General features: G+C 35.5%; 1 protein-coding gene and 1 long non-coding RNA gene across 3 annotated transcripts in view; one reads left to right on the top strand and one right to left on the bottom strand.

The window, feature by feature from the left end:
• Positions 1-19,273, top strand: part of LOC131832138 (uncharacterized) — a 70,206-nt gene extending 50,933 nt beyond the window's left edge. Inside the window, exons 3-4 of the long non-coding RNA XR_009353933.1 lie at positions 18,749-18,875; positions 19,201-19,273. This is a non-coding gene — a long non-coding RNA (uncharacterized LOC131832138). The remainder of the gene's footprint in view (positions 1-18,748; positions 18,876-19,200) is intronic.
• The window catches only part of SPOCK3 (SPARC (osteonectin), cwcv and kazal like domains proteoglycan 3), a 489,739-nt gene that overhangs the window by 429,823 nt on the left and 40,054 nt on the right, over positions 1-19,862 (bottom strand). The gene's annotated exons all lie outside the window — the stretch shown is intronic.

The raw sequence follows: 19,862 nt of genomic DNA on the forward strand, positions 1-19,862 counted from the left end.
CTTACTGAGAATGCAACACATTCTAAGAGAAAAGGCAGATTATTATTCAACACAGACAACCAAAGAAAACCAAGTAACTCATAACTCACATGGTCATTCTGCGGGAAAAAAAAAAAAAAAAAAAATGAGGGGAACAATGTTACTGTTATCAAACTTTTTAACAGAACCCAAAATGGCTATTTTCTTTAATCTTGTAGAGAACTGAAAATATTTGCACTATTTCAATATTCTCCAGACAAAAATAAAACATCTCAAAATAAATGTCTTTTAAATTGAGAAATCAATGTCTGCTAAATTCTAAGAAATTAAAACATAACTGAGTGTTCCACAGAATCCAACGGGCACAATTCTTTTCAACCTTACCACAAGGCTCTACCATTTTTCTTGCTTGCTGAAATGTTTGACAGCCTACAACCATCTCTCTTTGTACTGCACTAAAAGGTAAACTGATCTGTCAATGACACTGGTACTATGATCCATCTCTCAGGAGCAGGAAAATGTTGATTTTTCTTGCAAAGCTCTCAAGAGTTCATGTGTTCTTACTGTCAGAATTTCTGCATTTTTATAGCTCTAGTTTTAAAAATCACCTGTAAGCCTTTTCAGCAATTAGTTTCCTGGGGACTAGTTAATAGTGTCTTGTCAGATAGCTAATATTTATGACAATGGAAGGTAAATGGTCTGTTGAAATGCAGCCCACCAATCATTAATTTCATTCCTCAGTAGGAGAATAGCAGTTTACATATTTCTTTTGAAAACTGTTAAAAATACATGCATGGGATTTTGAAAGTGGCAGTGGTTTGAAAATACTCCAGTCTTTTTGTACCATGGTTCCATAGTGGAATAAAGTATAATGCAGGTCTATTCTGAGTATTTCCCAAAGATTTTAATCATAAAAACAGCTTTTTTCATAATGAATTATACTTAAAATGGAGTTCTGTGTCCTATATATGTTCAAAGAAGAAAGACAAAAAAATCAAATTCCTGTATATTTTCATAAGTTTACAGAATACTCCCAAAGCAAATTGCCCTCACATGACATCTAATTTTATTTAATTCTTGCTGGGCCAGCCTAAACTCCTAAATTACATTTTGTATATTTTTTTCCCTCCAAATTCCATTTTAGTATTTAGTACCTTATTTCTATATCCTTCTTGATTAAAAATGATACAGTTAGATTATGAAGAAATAAAATGGATCATCAAAAATTTGATAAATAGGTATACAAAAAGCACATTCACAGTATTGAACTTGAATTTGTAATAAATGATTTTGAATTGAGTGGGGATCCAGGGAGTTGTCCCTTTGTCATTATGAAAGCTGAGTTTTATAGTGAGAATAGGAAGTGATTTTTAGCAATATTCCTCCTTTACCAGCTGCCATGGGCAATTCCTAATTATTACATATGATTTGAAAGCAGGGACTTATTTCTGTGAGTGCATTGCAATTCAATATAATTACCTTCAGTCAAACTTCATCTACCTGTTAAAATAGTTTTGGAAAATTACAATAAATCTTCAACTTAGAGGATAAGGTATTTCCCACTATTATGAGGAGGAGAGTAAAAAATAATAGCATATTTTTTGTGTAAGAGTCCAGGCTAAGAAATATGAAACCCCGTTTTCTATGACAGAGGATCTGTATATTGAGAAGGTACAATAGGACTAAATTGAGTCTAATGAAAAACAAGATCTTTTTATTTAATTTGAATAATTCAGTGAAGGAAAGGATGTAGACAGGTAACATTTATTCCAGTAACAAGTGATTGAGAATAATAGATTTATTTAATCAATAAATAGGATTCTTCTTAATGCCCAGTTATAAATTTAAAAAATATGTACAATATGAATAGGTTGATAAAAAGTGAAATTATAAAATTTTAAAAACTACATCCATTAAACAGCATGAAGTACCCTATTCATCAATAACAGCTTAAGATAATACAGAAGTTGGGCACTTGGGTGGTTCAGTTGGTTAAGCAGTTGCCTTGGGCTCAGGTCATGATCCCAGGGTCTTGGGATGGAGCCCCACATCAGGCTCCCTGCTCAAGGGGGAAACTGCTTTTCCCTCTCCCTCTGCCTGCCTCTCTGCCTACTTGAGCTCTTTCTCTGTCAAATAAATAAATAAAATCTTAAAAAAAAAAAAGAAGATAATACAGAAGTCTCCAAATAAGAAAGATGTTGGCTTCCAAAAGACTTTTTTGAAGTTCTGTCTGAAGATTTTCCAATGGAAAAAAAAAACTGTATAAAATGTGTTTAGGTCCATCATCAATGGTTTAATCAGGTCTTTATTTGAGCTTATCATCAACAGCTTAATCGGGTCTTTAATTTAGCTGAAATATTAATACTTATAATACAACAGATAATAGTATAATGTGGTCATTATCCAAATAACGAAAGTTCATATTTTCTAGGAAATGTTTGAGTGCTTGAGAAAAAAATATAGGCATAATCAGAGGAAAATGAAGAGGCATAGTAGACCATCCAAAAGCAGACCCTAAGAATTTACAAATGTTTTGAAAATTCATTACACTAGTTTTAGACATTCTATCTATGGCATTATTTCTCCTTAATATGAAAGTATTTCTGTGTTATTAGGTATCGTTCCATGAGCTCACTCACTTCTTTTTTTCTTTTTAAGATTTTTAAATTTATCTGATAGAGAGAGAGAACACAAGTAGTGGGGAGGGGCAGAGGGAGAGGAAGAAACAGTCTCCCTACTGAGATGGGAGCCCAGATACAGGGCTCCCTCCATCCCAGGACCCAGGGATCATGACAAGAGCGTAAGGCAGGCGCTTAACCACCTGAGCCACCCAGGCGCCCTGAGCTCATTTATTTCTATTCTCACAAATATGGAATGAGAAAGGGATAAATAGATCCAAAAGAAAAATTTTAAAGTTAATTTAAAAATTAATAACTTAAGGGGCGCCTGGGTGGCTCAGTGGGTTAAAGCCTCTGCCTTCAGCTCAGGTCATGATCCTAGGGTCCTGGGATCGAGTCCGACGTCGGGCTCTCTGCTCAGCAGGGAGCTTGCTTCCCCCCCTCTCTCTGCCTGCCTCTCTGCCTACTTGTAATCTCTGCCTGTCAAATAAATAAATAAAAATCTTTTTTTTAAAAATTAACAACTTAAAAAGCAACAGAAGAAAACTGAGGGGACAGGATGGGCACTACAGAGATCTTGGATAGACCTAAGAATGTATGGAGCAGTGTGAACTTAAATGGACTTAGGGAAGAAAGAAGAAAAGGTAACGGGGAGTACAGCAAGTCCGCTGTCTGTGGCAAACTTCCAGGTAGGGCTCTTTGTGAAGGCCAGTCTGGAATCCCTAAAATAGTGGTCAGTGGGAAAGACACTCGGAGATTGACAGTGAGAGCAAGACAGGTGTACAACACGCATTGTGTTTACAAAGGCAATGCTCCTTATCCTTAGTTGTAACCAAAGTGTATAATCAGAATTTTCTCCCTGAGCAATTGTTACCAACTTCATTGATTTAATATCTGTCCTTATTCAGACAGAGACTTTATTGAATTTTAGTTTCTCAATTTGCAAGTGATTAGCAAGTATCATTTTTCAGGGTAATATTAACCCAATTAAGAGACATCCACTTCCCAAAATCATGCATCTTCAGTAACAGCAGAAGCTGCTCAAGCTGATGTTTACTTAAACTGACAACTAACCATTCATATCTTTTGAAAGAGGACCCCTGATAATTATATCTTCCTTTCTTATAGCTCAAATCACCATAGACAGCTATAAATAAAGTGTATTTCCTAAACGCACAAGGTAATTTCAAACTAATTTCTCCCAGTGTGTTTGAATTGGTTAAATCAGTTAATAAATAATTTACCCAAATTAGAGGCAGGTACATAATTTTTTAATAAATTTGTTATAGTATAATAAAAGCTTTAAAATAATATATATGGATGTATATGGATATATCTAGATATACACACATATCTCTGTATGCACATATGTGTGTGTGTATGTGTGTGTGTGTGTATCCGTGCAAGCATTTCATTTGGGAAAGAAGTATGGTTGACATTTCATCAAAGGTTTCAGGAAATGTGGTAAGATTTCAGAGCTCATACTTTCTCAGGAGTAAGTTGTTTTAAATAATTTTTCATATAGTAAATATGAAAAATCTGGCAAAATTGATCACAAGGATGAATCCTTGTCTCTTACTTTGTTTTCTTATTCTTTACATTAATTAGGCTGCAAATTTACAGAATCATATGTAAATCTCATGGTTTTTTTTTCCATCTCTATCATTCATTTGCACCAGGCATCTGCAAACCAGGGCTGTAATCCATGTTATGTTTCATTTGCCTTAGTTATATTTTTGTGGCTTCCTGCTTTCGTTCATGAGGATGAAAGACGGTGAATGGATGCCCATAAGCACTTTGTTTATCTATGAATTAGTGGCACTCCATTTGATGATTTGAAACGGCAGTACAAAAACTGAAATATCTCTGTATTTTTATTTTTCATTATTTTCTGCTCTATTATAGTGCATACAATCACTGTTATTACAGCTTCTCAATATATATGTAAATAGCTTGCACAATATTGCCTTACATATTTTTAAGTTCCTTTGCATTTTGTAACTTCTTTCTAGTACTTTAAGCCTGTATTTCCAACTACCTTGTAAATCTTCTGAAAAAAAGTGTTTGTAGCCAACACTAGGAATCTAAAGGATATTCATTAGCTACTGTTACTGAATTTCTACATACGACCTTCAAAACGCTTCTATAGTGACAATGACAAAAAGAAACATCTGTCATAATATGAAGAGTGCACTATCCCCTGCTCCAATATTTCTCTACTGACAAGTTTCCTTTTGTTAACTCAACAGGCCTGCTAAGTAAAGGGCACTGTGCTTCATGCTGGGGTAACAAATATTAACCATCTTCAAATATCTGAGTACAGTGAGAGAGGCTGATAAAAAAGAAAGAAAAAAAACCTAAAGATTAAAATGTAATGAGATAATTGCAGAAACAGAAATACTAAGATTCAGAGAACTGTATTGCTTTGAGTGATTCAGGAAATACTTCATGGACGGAGCCTCATCTCAGAGGAAAAGGAGATAAACCAGACAGTCCAGGCAGAAGGAAGAGCTGGAGCAAAGATAGTATTGCATATTTTGCAATTCTTGACACTTAAGTACATAGATGCACTTCTGATAGCTTTGGAAATAATACAACAGGATTTTACTTGTCAGTTCTTTAGGAAAGAATATAATGAAACAGCAAATCCAAATAAAACAATTATTTGATACTGCTTTTCAAAGTAGTCATAAGATGCAATATATGCATATGATGTATTTTTACATGATTTGTCCATTATGGTATTCCCATTATAGCAGAATTGTAATTCTATGTGTTTTTCAAAGGTTAATAAAAAGTGTGGGACTTAACATTATATATGTGAAATAACTTGAATTTAAATAAAGTCTTGGAAAAAAAAAGAAAAAAGTGTAGGACTTAAAATAGTGACACATGTGATCCTACATAGGAGAAAAAAATGCATTTTAAAAACACAGTCTATTTTTCAGGGAACCAAATTTGAACAAACATACTTATTAAAAATGCACTACAGGGCGCCTGGGTGGCTCAGTGGGTTAAGCCGCTGCCTTCGGCTCAGGTCATGATCTCAGGGTCCTGGGATCGAGTCCCGCATCGGGCTCTCTGCTCAGCGGGGGGCCTGCTTCCCTTCCTCTCTCTGTGATCTCTTCCCTTCCTCTCTCCTACTGTGATCTCTCTCTGTCAAATAAATAAATAAAATTTAAAAAAAAAATGCACTACAAATTGTACTCTAAAATTTTGAAAAAATCAAGTAAGTTCCCTAAAGAAAATAGATAATTTAGACAATAGTTTGCCAAAATGTGCAGGGATTTACCATGACTTATTTCTCATATTCCACAATAAAATAATGAGGAGGCAGCTTATGAAGTGTGGCACTCAGAGACGTTTCCAAGGACCAGTGAGGTCAGATATGTGGTAGTGAGTGCTGACACAGAACCAAGACGAAGGAGATGAGCCTAGAGCCTGTGGGTTTGAACTGAGGATCTAGAAAGCAATAAAGAGGCCAAATTTGGAGATGAGGCTAAAGCAAACAAGAGACCTTCAACAGAAACTACCTCACAAGGAAAAAGAAAGAAAGGGAGGGAGGGAGTCTTAGAGTAGAGCCCAGGGTGGGGGTAGGGGGGTCCTAAATAAGCTTTGAAGCAGCTTCACCTGGTTTGACATTTTTGTAAAATTTGTGTTTACACCCATACACACACACACAGCATTTTCCTGGTGAGAAAGCAATCTTTTTTGTAACATATATTCTCAAAGGACTCCTTGAAGTTTTAAGCCCCATTGATCCAGGACAAATCTAATGAAAGCCAGATTCCAGGGGTAAATATGATATGGTTTGCTTGTTCTATAGCAGCATGCAGCTGCCACTTGCTATGTGTATTACACATGATTTTTGCCTACCACCTGCAGAATTCCTGGGGATGCTCAAAATAATACAGTAACCACATACTTAAGCAGACCTCATGAGAAAACATGAATGACTTAAAGAACTTCCAAAACCACTAAGGAAATTCTCTATAATTATAAAAGCGAGTAGTTTTTAGAACTATTAAATTGTCATTTCCCATAATTGAGACTCTATCCCAGTTGTAGTATAAATGGTCCCAATTCTTATTAAACCAATAAGTCACGTACTTACCCTTACAACATGGCAAACTCCCAGTCAGGCTGCCCTTTAAAAGTACTACCTTAGTCAAATGAATGTTATGGTTAAAATAGTTCTTAATTTTTTTCCTGTTTCTGAGAATATAGTCATAGATTTTACATTCTAGGAATTTTTTTTTCCAGTGCACACAATAAAGAGTGACTGGCTGACTCAGTCAGAAGAGTATGTGATTCTTGATCTCAGAGTCATGAGTTCAAGCCCCACAATGAGTGTAGGGATTACTAAAAAAATAAAATTAAAATAAATGCACCTAATAATTGTTATGAATTATTTGTGCCCCCCAATTCCTATGTTGAAATCCTAACCCCCAGTACCACACAGTGTGACTTTATTTGAAGTTGAGATTTTTACAGAAGTGATCAGGTTAAATTGAGGTCATGAATGTGGACCTCACACCAAGCTCACTGGTATCCTCATAAAAAGGGGAAATTTGGGCAAAGAAACACACACAGAGGGAAGACCATGTGAAGACCAGATGAGGAGACAGACATCTACAAGCCAAGGGGAAAAACTAAAACAGGTCCTTCCCTCACAGCCCTCAGATGGAACCAACACTTATTCTCTTGTCAAAGACTATAAGGGGGAACACCTGTAGTTATACAAGTTGGGTTCACACCACAACATTCACATTGACCATTCTGACATTTATACAATAATAGTCTTCTATTTAAACAACAATCTTCATTTATCTAGAGTCTTCATATGGATTGAACATTGCCTCAAGATAGAGAAAACTGAAGGGGAAGTCAAAAGGAAAATTCAAAATATTGTTGTCAATGAAATTACTCTTTTTTAAAGATTTATTTATTTATTTTTAGAGAGAGAGAAAGAAAGCGAGAACAAGTGGGGAGTGGAGCAGAGGGAGAGGGAGAGAAAGAATCCCCAGCAGACTCCCCACTGAGCAGAGACCCCCCCCCTCACTCCCTACTGAGTACAGACCCCCCCCAGACTCTGAGATCATGACCTGACTGAAATCAGAGTCAGAGGCTCAACTGACTGAGCCACCCATGTGCCCCTGAAATTTTTAAATCAAGGCACCAAACATTCCCATCTATCTCATTGACAGTCTCAGTTTCAAATCCTTTCTTACATTAAATATTAATAGCTATTGGAACAAATTAATAATATATGTCCCTCTTTGAATCAACAAAGAATGGTTCATATGGTTGTTATTTTACTAGTTGTTACATTCCTCAGTCCAATAGAAAATTCTCCAAAAGTTAAAATTTTCTATAAAGTTAATTTTTGTTTTTTTGTTTTTTTAAAGATTTTATTTATTTATCAGTGAGAGAGATGGGGAGAGAGAGAGCACAGGCAGACAGAATGGCAGGTAGAGGCAGAGGGAGAAGCAGGCTCCCTGCTGAGCAAGGAGCTCGATGTTGGACTCAATCCCAGGATGCTGGGATCCTCACCTGAGCCGAAGGCAGCTGCTTAACCAACTGAGCCACCCAGGCATCCCTTGATTTTTGTTTTTAAGTATTAATCTTTATAATATGTTTTAAATTATGTCTTATTTAACGATACTTGATTTTAAAAATTAAAATACAATTTAAAATTTTTAAGACTAGTTACTTATTGTTCAGTTACTTCTTTTGGGGTTACATGAGTGAGATGTTTTTAAATGACTGATTTATTCTGCTGCTGTTTGTAAAATACAGCTTATTAAACTCCCTTGGGTTCTGGAAAAAGGAATACAAGGACCCTAGGGTCCCAGCACTTACGCTGATGATAGACCCTGATTAGATATTACAAGTCCATTCATTGTTACTGAAATTCCTTTTCCTTATTTTCACCCCTACGGGCCAAAGTGGAAAATGCATAGGATGGAGCCTCCAGTCTCCCATGTTCATGCTAACCACAGCCAATGCGCCTCAGCTCTGCTGCAGAGCCTGTACCCAGTTTGCAATGCTCAAAATAACATCAGAGGCAGGCTCTAAAAATTTATCAGAGCAGGCACACAAATATAAATCTACTTTCCATTCTGTCCCTGAGCAATTTTGGTCCCAGAAACCTCTTTGAGTTGCTAAAATGATTTCCCAGAGGAAATATTTTTTATAATCAAATAACTTTTTTTTCATTCATGACTGTTCTATTTTATCTAATTTATTATGCATGGATTTCTTATAATCTTAATATAAAAATTTAATGAACAGCCATGATAATCTATATTGATTTCACTTAATGTACTTTTAACTTTAGAAAGAAATGGACATTGCATACTTTGTTCTGTGCATATCAGAATGATAGTACACTGTAGTTGCCGAGATCTTTTCATTCACAATATGCAAGGGGGGGGAGTGTCCTCGCTATGCTAGAACCGAATTTTCATTATGTCTGTGAGGAGAATTTAGGAGACATATTTTACCTTCTCTTAAAATTTATTTGCATCTACTGATTTACATGGAATCTGGTAAGATTTCTTGGAAAGACGCTCGGAATATCAGAGAAAGAATTCAGTAACTCACCCAATAGCTAATAAAATTGGCATGGGGTGTAGAGAGGGGAGAGGGCTTAATGCTCCAAAGGAAGACATACTACAGGAAGGGAAGACGGGTTTCCTGGGAGTGACTCCACCCCACACAGAGCGAGGTAATTAACCAGTCGGACCCAGTTACAATTGAATGGGGCCTTTGAGCAAAATTGCAACATGGTTGTTTCATGTCAATATACCCTTCCTTAGGGGTATCTTAGAGAGACAAGAGCCAAGAAAAGATAGAAAACAAACAAACAAACAGTAACCACTCAGGGTCTAAAACACTGAGCTAGGATGCTTCTGAGTGGAAATTATTCAGAGAAGAAAGGAATATCCTTCAACCATCGGTGCGAAGTAAACTAAGCATCTGCGATGAAGACCTAGGAGAGGAACTGAGGTTGCTCCAGGTCCCGGTTGTATCTGCAGATGGCAGGAGCGGCTGAACATGGAGGAAAGCCCACGAGAGCAAAAGCCGTCGTGGCCACACAGGACCGTGGGATATGTGTATGAGCAGCAGCCTAGAGTTAGTATCAAAGCACAATCAGGGGCTCAAGGATTATTTTCCATGAAGAGAAAGCATAAAATACAGAGAACCTTGAGACTCTGTTCCTATAATATGTAAGTAGGTTTTATTAAGAAAGAAATATTGCTGTTTATATATCAAGGTCTCATTTTCATGCACAGAATAATGGGGCATCCTGACATTTCAGCATTTATATTTTAAAGATCAATAACCTGGTTAGTGATTTTTTTTAATATTCAATAGTTACAGGAAAAAATAGTTAGGAATATAAATATGAGCCCAACAATCCAGGTATTTGATACATGTCAAATTGAATTCAGTTAAGACATAGCCTAACATTTTGAGCACATCCATATAAGAGATGATATTTTTGGTTTTAAAAGCATGTGCTTCAGATAAATTTTCAACCATCTGTACAAATTGTCTAACTTAAAATTATTCTGCTGTCATTTAAATTTTTACTATAATTTGGATCACGTTGAAGAGGACCAATCCATCACGCTCTGATGCATAATATTTTCATCTACTAAAAGTGGCCTCAAATGGGTGTATTTCTTTAAATATGAACTATGAACTATATAAATTTATATATTTGTCCCATTTACTCTAGATGAGTACTTATATCTAAATATCTGCTGACATATTTGGATGTCTACAAGAAAACTTAGACTTAACAAGCATAATAGAAAACTTGGCCTTCCCTGGATGCCTGCTCCTGCAGCAATTTCTTCATCTTTTCTAAAAGGCAACCTCCATTTTTTAAAATGCACAGGACAAAAAAAAAAAAAAAAAGTCATTCTGGCTCCTTTCTTCCCAAGCTTATATCAAATCTGTCAGCAAATCCTGTGACTCCTCCGCCAAAATATATTCCAAGTCTGATCATTTCTCATGATCTCTGTTACTACAAAGACACCATCTATAAGACCATTGGTAGAATTGATTTTCTAGCTTGACTCCAAGTTTCTACTCTTTAGGCTGTTCTGCAAACAATACAAATGATTGCTCTGTTTAAAATCTTCCAAAAGGGGTGCCTGGGTGGCTCAGTGGGTTAAGCCGCTGCCTTCGGCTCAGGTCATGATCTCAGGGTCCTGGGATCGAGTCCCGCATCAGTCTCTCTGCTCTGCAGGGAGCCTGCTTCCTCCTCTCCTCTCTGCCTGCCTGTCTGCCTGCTTGTGATCTCTGTCTGTCAAATAAATAAATAAAATCTTTAAAAAAAAAAATAAAATAAAATAAAATAAAATCTTCCAAAAGCCTCCCATCTCTCCAAAAAAAAAAAAAAAAAAAAAAAAAATGTGATCCAAAATGCTTGCCTTGACTATAAGGTTAATTATTATCTTAATATCCTTAATATCTCTTACTTTTTCTCTTGCAATTCCTTCTTCTGCTTCCTTCATTCCAGCCACAAGAACTCCTTGGAATAACTCAAATTCCCATACTCTCAAAGTGAGTATTTTTCACTTGCTTTTGCCTTCTAACTAAAAAGCTATTCAATGAAATATACAGATGGCTCTTTTGCTCCCTTTTTTCTAAGCTATACTCAGAAGCTACAATACAGTACAACATGTCTTCTTCCTCTAGTCAACATCACCTTTTATTTTTCTTCACTGCAGTCATCAGCCAAGTTAAATTCATTTTTGCCTGATATGTCTTCCCCCACTAGAATGCAAGTACCATGAGGTCTTGATACTGTTTATTATATCCACCATGGTATCCCCAGAACATGTATGTCAGATGCTCATTAAAGACCTATTAGAAACATTTCTAAATGGCAAAAAATTAGACCTTCATAATTTTTTAATCTATTTAATTTATTCTATCCTTTCATGACTTCCTGAATAACTTACTGTGCAGTTACAATCCATAAAGTTTTAGAAAATTTTATGTTTTTAACAAATTATTAGAGACTATTCTGCACATAGTCTTCCTTAGCTTTTTTCCCTTAGTTATCAACTTTGAATCCATGCTTAGTTTCCTAATCCTCAAAATACAACCACAGATATATATATATACATATATATATGTATATATATATATATAATATCTGCCACTTTTCCAGCAGAATAGGAATTATGCATATTTAAGCATAATAATGTGAAGCCAGAATTAACACTATCCCCACCTAGCCCCACCCAATCTTCTCACATTTATGTATGAGCAAAAGAATGTCAGGAGGAGTTCTCTGCAGAGAAAATAAAGGAAAAAAAAAGTTCTACTCTTCACGCTTATGTTCAAGGATATTTGAAGTGTCAGAGTGATTGGTGAAAAGTCAGAAGTGATTTGTGAAAAGCTACAAATATGAAAAAAACACCTGACACCTGACAAGTGCTCAAAAAACAAAGTTCTTGTTTCCTTTCTTACTAATTTTTTTGGTAGATTGTCATTGATCTCAATTGTCCACATGTTCATGTATCCACATCCTTTCTGTGGTTTTGTTATTGATAAGAGGAGATGCCCATCCCTTAACTTCAGGCTCTATCATGTGACTTGATTTGACAAATAGCATAAAGTGTAAGTGATAGTTTGCCTGTTCTGGGCATAGAATCGATGAGGCTGTGCAGGTCTCTGGTTGTCCTTTTGTTCCTTGGCCATCCCAATGATTAAAGCTGGCCTTGGTTACTCTGGATGTCCAAGATAAAAGAAAGTATATGGAACTCCAAGCAGCCCACAGAATTACAGTGACAAACAGAGTCTCCCAGCCACAACAGCCTAAAGAAAGTGCTCAGCAGAGCTCAGCCCAGCCCAGCTAAGCCACAGACATTTGAAGAATAAATGATCATTGTTTGAAGCCACTGAGTTTTGAGGTAGTTTTTTATGCATCAAGAGCAAGTCAGTATAATCTTCTTTCCAAAATATTCCTTTAAACTTCTTAAAAGAGATTTCTTTATGATAAGTCAGAAAAAAGTTCAATCAAGTAAGAAAATATGAAATGACTTCTGGGCAAAATTTAGGTCAAAAACACTCAGCATGAAAAAAATGATATTTTTAAAAAAAACATAATGCTTAGCAATAATTCCTAATGAATTATCTTCTTATAAAAATATGAATAAATGTGATACTGAGGTACTATCATGATAAAGGAGTCTGAAAAAAACAAAATAGAAGGAAAAAAAAATAGAAGACTTGTAATATTTGTCAATGTTAGAGTTTTTTTTATCATTCCACAAAGAATTTTAGCATATAATAGCCATAGAAAACTATAATTTGCCCAAAAAATGAATTCTCAGAATAATAAAAGATATCCTTTAAAAAATGTAATGAGAAGCATGCAATTTACCAGACTGTAAATAAGAGATTATCTAAAAAACTATGAGAATAGTGCCAGCAAATAGTCTTCAGCCAAAAGAGCTAACCAGAATCACCCTAACATTACCCTCAGGGCCAATTAAAAAAAAAAAAAAGATATAGAAGAAAAATCTAGACATAAAAACTTTTATTAGAGTTTTTCATAAAACACTGATTGAAAAACTTTGAGTATCATACCAGGATCATTTATTTGCAGCCCAATGGTTCATGAGTTACCAAGATGGTTGATATAAATCAAAAGGGTTATGAAAGTAATTTGCCTAAATTCCCATTTGTTCTTGTTAAATATATATACACTGAAAGAAATTAGCCTTTTTATGGGCACAGTGAACATATCTCTTAAAGAGAGACTTCAATTTGGAGGGGCTTAGAAATTAATCCCTTTTCACTCATATGCCTATTTTCTTGAAAGAAAATATATCTAGACATTAGCTATTCCTTTAGTCTGACATGAGAATATATCACTAAACTTTATCTGGAAATAGCCAATTCAGTTTTAGGTGGCATATTTCAACTCAGGGCAGTCAGAATGCCAACAGCCTGAACATCAGTTATCCGTGTTTCGATTATCCCTAACTCACTCTGTATCATTTCCTCCTATCATAATTGACATTCCTCTGTATCCAGAAAAAATTATATTCATGCAGGATTTAGGAACAGATCATTTTTACTGAGCAGTCACACTGAACCACATACCACTATAGATAATTTACCAGAATTAACTCATGTAAGACTCATAACCACCCTATAAAACAAGATTTTACTATCATCTCCATTTTACAGATTTGACAAAAGAGTACTAGCCTTGTTAAACCGAGACCAGAATAATACACCAGGCTGACTGACTCTCTTAACCATTATAACACAGTTCACAATTCTAAAAAAAAAAAAAAAAAGGAAAATAAAACAGATGTCACCAGATTTCATCTTAGGAAGAGAACAGTCTGATTTGAAAAAAATATCCTGAAAATTTTCTTCATTTGGAGGCTGAGAGAATTAGTTATTTTAGTTTTTCTAGGGAAAAAAATAAAATCTACCGTTAACATCCTTTATATATGGAATACATGGCAATCTGGTGTTGAAGGGACAGAGTTGAGTCTGGACACTTGTTTGGCAGAAAAGGAAATAGAAATTATTTTTAAAAACGGGGTTGTCTGACACTCAATTTTAAGTTGTTTGAACTTGTGTTATACAAACCCTCCATGTTTTCAACAAGTTAGCTATGTTCACCAACCTTGTGTGAGGATATTTGTTTACTTTATGCATTGTGGTGCCTTAGAAATCAAAGGTCTGGGTTCTACCTCTGGGTAAATATGTTAAATGAATTCAGCAGAAAGCAGAGACCAAAATGCAGCAGGGATCATGGCAATGTTAAGTTTTTGGAAATGCACAGCAATCTTAAGAACTTTCTCAAGGCATTGGACTTTCATCAGGACATGAAATGCTGGAGGAGGAGTGAAAAACACTTTTAATTAAATATTAATACACTGGCTATACTCAGCTGACAAGTATATCACACTTTCATTTTTTACTGTAACACCCTTGACACTTGATAAATGAATTAGCCTTCTTATCCCACCTTCCAAGAGCACTCATAGCTCTGGAAGCAAGCGCCTCACCTAGACCCAGACATTTGACAACAGCAGCTTTCTCTCCAGCTCTCTCCCTTAATTCATGTTCCCTTTCTCTGCCCTTCCTCCCTCCCCCATCTCTTTCTCCACCACTGAACCAACTCTAAATTATCCAGAACTCTGCTGTGGCCATGAGTCAAGATTCCCTGTGTAAATGCCATCTGTTGTGTGCCTTCTGCTCCTACAAATAATTGGGTTGATTAGAAAAATACAGTATTTGGTGAAGTTGCATCTATAACAGAAAACATGAAAAACCAGGATAAATTGAAGCTCTCCATATTTCAGTTTAAATAGTAGTATGGAAGGGGCAGTCCTCCCTAGTAACAGTGCTCTTTACACAGATTGGAATTTAGATTCTGACAACACTTAGTGCAGGAAAAAAAATTAAGTGCTGATTGAGGGTAAATCTAAATACATTTAACTAATACTGAGTTCGGTGTTTGGTAAATCAATCATTTTATTTTTTTTTCAAAGTTTTATTTAGTTATCTATCACAGTGAGAGAGATCACAAGCAGACAGAGAGGCAGACAGAGAGAAAGGGGGAAGCAGGCTCCCTGCTGAGCAGAGAGACCGATGTGGTGCTCCATCCCAGGACCTTGAGATCATGACCTGAGTGGAAGGCAGAGGCTTAACCTACTAAGTCACCCAGGCGCCCCTATAAATCAATTATTTTAAAATAGTGTTTTTATCCATTCACTTTTTAAAAAACTTTTGAAAATGTCTTTTCAAATAAAAATGAAAATCCTGGGGTGCCTGGGTAACTCAGTGGGTTAATCATCTGCCTTCAGCTCAAGTCATGATCCCAGAGTCTGGGGATCTAGCCCCACATCCTTCCATCCATCCACCCATCCATCCATCCATCCATCCATCCATCCGGGTCTCTGTTCAGCGGAGAATCTGTTTCTCCCTCTGCCTCACCCTCCCCTCCTGCTCTCTCCGTTACTCACTCTCTTTCTCCCAAATAAATACATTTTTAAAAATCTTAAAAAAGTTTTTAAAAAATGAAGATGTTATATCTTTCCTTTCCTTCACCTTTCTCCCAGATTTAGATACCCATACTCTGACGAACCCTACTATATTAGAGTAAAAGGACAGCTAAATGCTTTTTTACTATTTCCAAATTACATATGTACATTCTCAAAAGTAACATACACCGCACACTCTCCCCATGTGCTAAGATTTATTTTACAATAGTGCTTTAAAAAAATATATGATATTGATATTAGAAAAAAGGAAAAATATGCAAGAATAATTTAGAACATTCCCATAAGATGTAAAACTTCTCTTTAAGGTAAGCATCATTCAGTAAAATAAAAACCAGATGAAACCATTAATTGTAAATTTTAGACCTGGATATTACAACTCATGTTCATATGAAAACATAAATGCAAAAGAAAAATAAGATATAAATACAAAAATTAAAATGGTGTTTTAGGTATAAAATACATATTCTAGCTTTACATTTTTCATGTTTCATTAATAGTTGTTCATATTTAAAACAAATCTCCATTCAAGGTAGTACTCTAGTTGTAGGATATAAAATATACAATTATAAAATAGGGTAAAAATTATAACTCCATAGCTTTATATGGATTTTTAAAAAATGCAGTTCTTAGAGATGTAGAGACTCTCATTCTCCTAAAACACCCATGAAATGCCACCTCAGTTATGATGGTGACCCTACCAGGACACCATGCTCCAACTTCTATTTCACCTTCTACACCCAATGGCACAAAGCTTTGCCCTCTCTTTCTAGAAAGAAACTTTTATGTTCCAGGATTTTTTCTACCCAACAACAATTTGCCAGATGGCCTCCCTCATTTTATTATTGCTCCTTTTTTATCAGCAAATCTTGATTTTCAGACTGCTCTTTCTTAAGTGCTTTCCTCAGGATACTCTCCTAATCATAAAACTAATGTGTTGTACACTTTTTCCATAAACTAACACCTTAAATATTCCATTTTTTCACTCTCACTTGTCCATCATCTACTTTCCATTCCAGCCTAAACTTAGTCTCTGTGACCCAAATATTTAAATACATATATGAGTAATAAATACACATATATGCATATATACATGTATATATGTATATGAATTTGTATACATATGAATATATATATATTCCTTGAAATTATTTTTATATTAGTGTTTCAAGTGTATTAGGTTTTATTTACAAATTGTATTAAAACCTGGAACCCAGCACAGAGTTAAGCAAGATATGTATAGACAGGACATCTGTGCTTATTTGCTGATGTAATTCCAAGGTTTTCTAGGATTTCTATATATTCTATTCACATTTTAAAACAATAAAAATGAATATTCATCATGCAAATAAACAGTTCAGTAAAGTTTCTATATAGTCGCTTGCTTCTCCACTCCGCTGTTATAACATTTGAGTTGGTTGGTATTTGACCAAGTGGGTATCCCCTAAGTGTTCAGCATGTGTACTTGGCTATCCATGATGCTGGGGTTTTTTCAATATGTTTTTAAAAGTTTCCAAGGAAGGGACACCTGTATGGCTCAGTCATTTAAGCATCAGACTCTTGATTTAGGTTGAGGTCATGATGTCAGGATCTTGAGACTGAACTTCAAATCAGACTCTGCACTCAGTGGGGAGTCCCCTTGAGATTCTCTCCTCCCTCTGCCCCCTCCCCCATTGCGTGTGCTTGCTCTCTCTCTCTTTCTCAAATAAATAAGTAAATCTTGGAAAAAAAAAAAAAAAGTTTCCAAGGAAGGAATGTTTTCTCAGTTCTTCCCACAGGAATGAAAATATTTATCCATGTAGGATTTTCAGAATCTTCGATAATTCTCCAAGAATTAAAGATAACTTCATTTTTACTTAAGACAAACAGGATTCTTGGTAAAAAAGAAATTGTGTTTGGAAAAGGTAAGGAAACAGTACTAGACTGGTAGCTGAATATCCCTAAATTCTAATAAAAGGCTCTGTCTGTGTCTCCTGGTGATGCTAGGTAGGAAATTTAGCTGATATGAAAATAAATCAAGAACTTGTTGGGATGCCTGGGTCTCTCAGTCAGTTAAGCGTCAGCTTTCTGCTCAGGTCCTGATCTCTGGGATGGAGCCCTGCATTGAGATCCTCGCTCAGTGGGAAGCCTACTTCTCTTTCTCTCTCTGCCCCTCCCCCTTACTTTTGTTTTCTCATGCTCTCTCTCTTTCTCAAATAAATAAATAAAATCTTAAAAAAAAATAATTTTCACTAAAGAAAAAAGGAGTGACTTCTGTTTTATAAAATAATCATTTACTTATATTTGTGATTTTCCCTCAAGCAATCCTCTATAAAACTACTCAGAAATATATAATGGAATTAAATGTAATGTTCTGAATACAGTATTGTGATATTCATGTAATTAATATATCAGAGTGACTCAGGTAATGTTCACAAAGCAGCATTATATAAAACTCATGACCATTTAATTTGATTTATCATTTGATAAAAGGGGATGCGTTCTTCTGAAATTATTGATCAGAATAATATATAAAAATATGGAAGCTCAAAATCAAGAGGTTTTTAAATGAAAAATTAATACAATAGTACATAGTAGATTACCATTAAATAAAAGTATTAGAAAAATGCATGAAACAATTAATCACAGCATTGTTTATAACAAAAAAGAAAAATCTGAAAAACACCTATAACATCTAGTACCATTTCACTGATTACAGAACTGATGGTATTAAAAAAAAAAAAAGAAGAAGAACTGATGGTATATCCAAATGATGCAGTACTCTGCAGCCATAATAAAAGAGGCAAATCCATTATTCCTTATATCAAACAATCTTCAACAAATGAAATAAATTTCCACTAATGCTTAGGATATAGAAATCCACAAGGGAACACTGTCACTATCATAATAATGAGACATATAATCTGTAAAATCAAACATTTTAATCCATCAGAGAGTTCTGAGATTGTAAGGCAACAAGGAGCACCGCATTCCATAATAACAAGCCTCTTCAAGGAAAGACAAGATACCCTGTCAATTCTACCTCTGATTGTTTTGAACCAATAAGAGTCCCAGAAACAAGATGATTCCATATCCACTCACCAACTCTTTCCCCAGGACCCCACTGGCTGCACACAAAAGAGACTGAGGGAACAGAGGGAGTGCCGAGAGAGCCCTCGCCTGATGCCTCATGAAAGGCCTGACAAAATTTGATGACGAAGGGAGAACACCCGGGGAAGCACAGGTGAGCTCCAGGTTCTGCAAGAGTGCAAGCTGTTGACTGACTACCACTAGGGGACTGCCGTAATGATTGGCCCATGCTCCATATTCTATGCTTGTACTAGGGAAGAGCTTTCTGCTGCTGGAAGGGACTGTAAAACACGGTTCTGTGCTTTCTGAACAAAGGCATGAGATGCCCCTGCCTGAAGGAAAGGCTGGGAATTCCACTCCCTCCAACCAGTCCCTGACCTGACGCCAGATTGAGAACTGATGTCTTAGGAAGGGGAGAAAGAAACCAGCCTACCTATCTTAAACTGACAGTAGAAAAAACTCATTTGCCATTGATATAGGGGCAAGAAATCTATTTGCACCTTGATTCCTGCATGGAGATGATGCGGATGACTCTTACCAGACAAGGCCACGTAAGACACTTTATTTTTACCTTAGATACTGTACAAATAAAAGGTAGATGTGGGTTGCCATGCAAGGGTGAGACACAGATAAAAAGACTGTTCTGGGCTGAAACATTACCAGTCACTTTAACATTTTATTAGAAAATTCTACCCCAAAATAGCAAGATACATTTAGTGTTCTGGTGCAAAGAGATTTACCAAGATATATCATACCCTAGACCATAAAATGTTTCAATAACTTTAAGAGAAATGAAATAATACAAAATATTTTCTCTGAACATAAAGAAATTAAATTAGAAATCAGTAACAGAAAGACATATAGAAATATCCCCAAATATTCAAAGATGAATAATATCTGTCTAATTGTGCATGTTCGATTTACACATGATTCAGAAAGAAAATCATAAGAGAAATTTAAAAAAAATATCTTGAACTAGGTGAAAATTAAAACACAACTTATCAAAGCTGCTCTGGAAATGGTTAGCCAGTTTCTTGCATAGTTAATAATATACTTACCATATGATCCAGTAAACCCATTCCCAAGTACTTACCCAAATGGCAATCTTAATATTATATAAATGTTTAAAATATTTATAAGC

Source organism: Mustela lutreola, chromosome 1 (genome assembly GCF_030435805.1).
Source record: "Mustela lutreola isolate mMusLut2 chromosome 1, mMusLut2.pri, whole genome shotgun sequence".
In the NCBI taxonomy this organism is placed as follows: Eukaryota; Metazoa; Chordata; class Mammalia; order Carnivora; family Mustelidae; genus Mustela; species Mustela lutreola.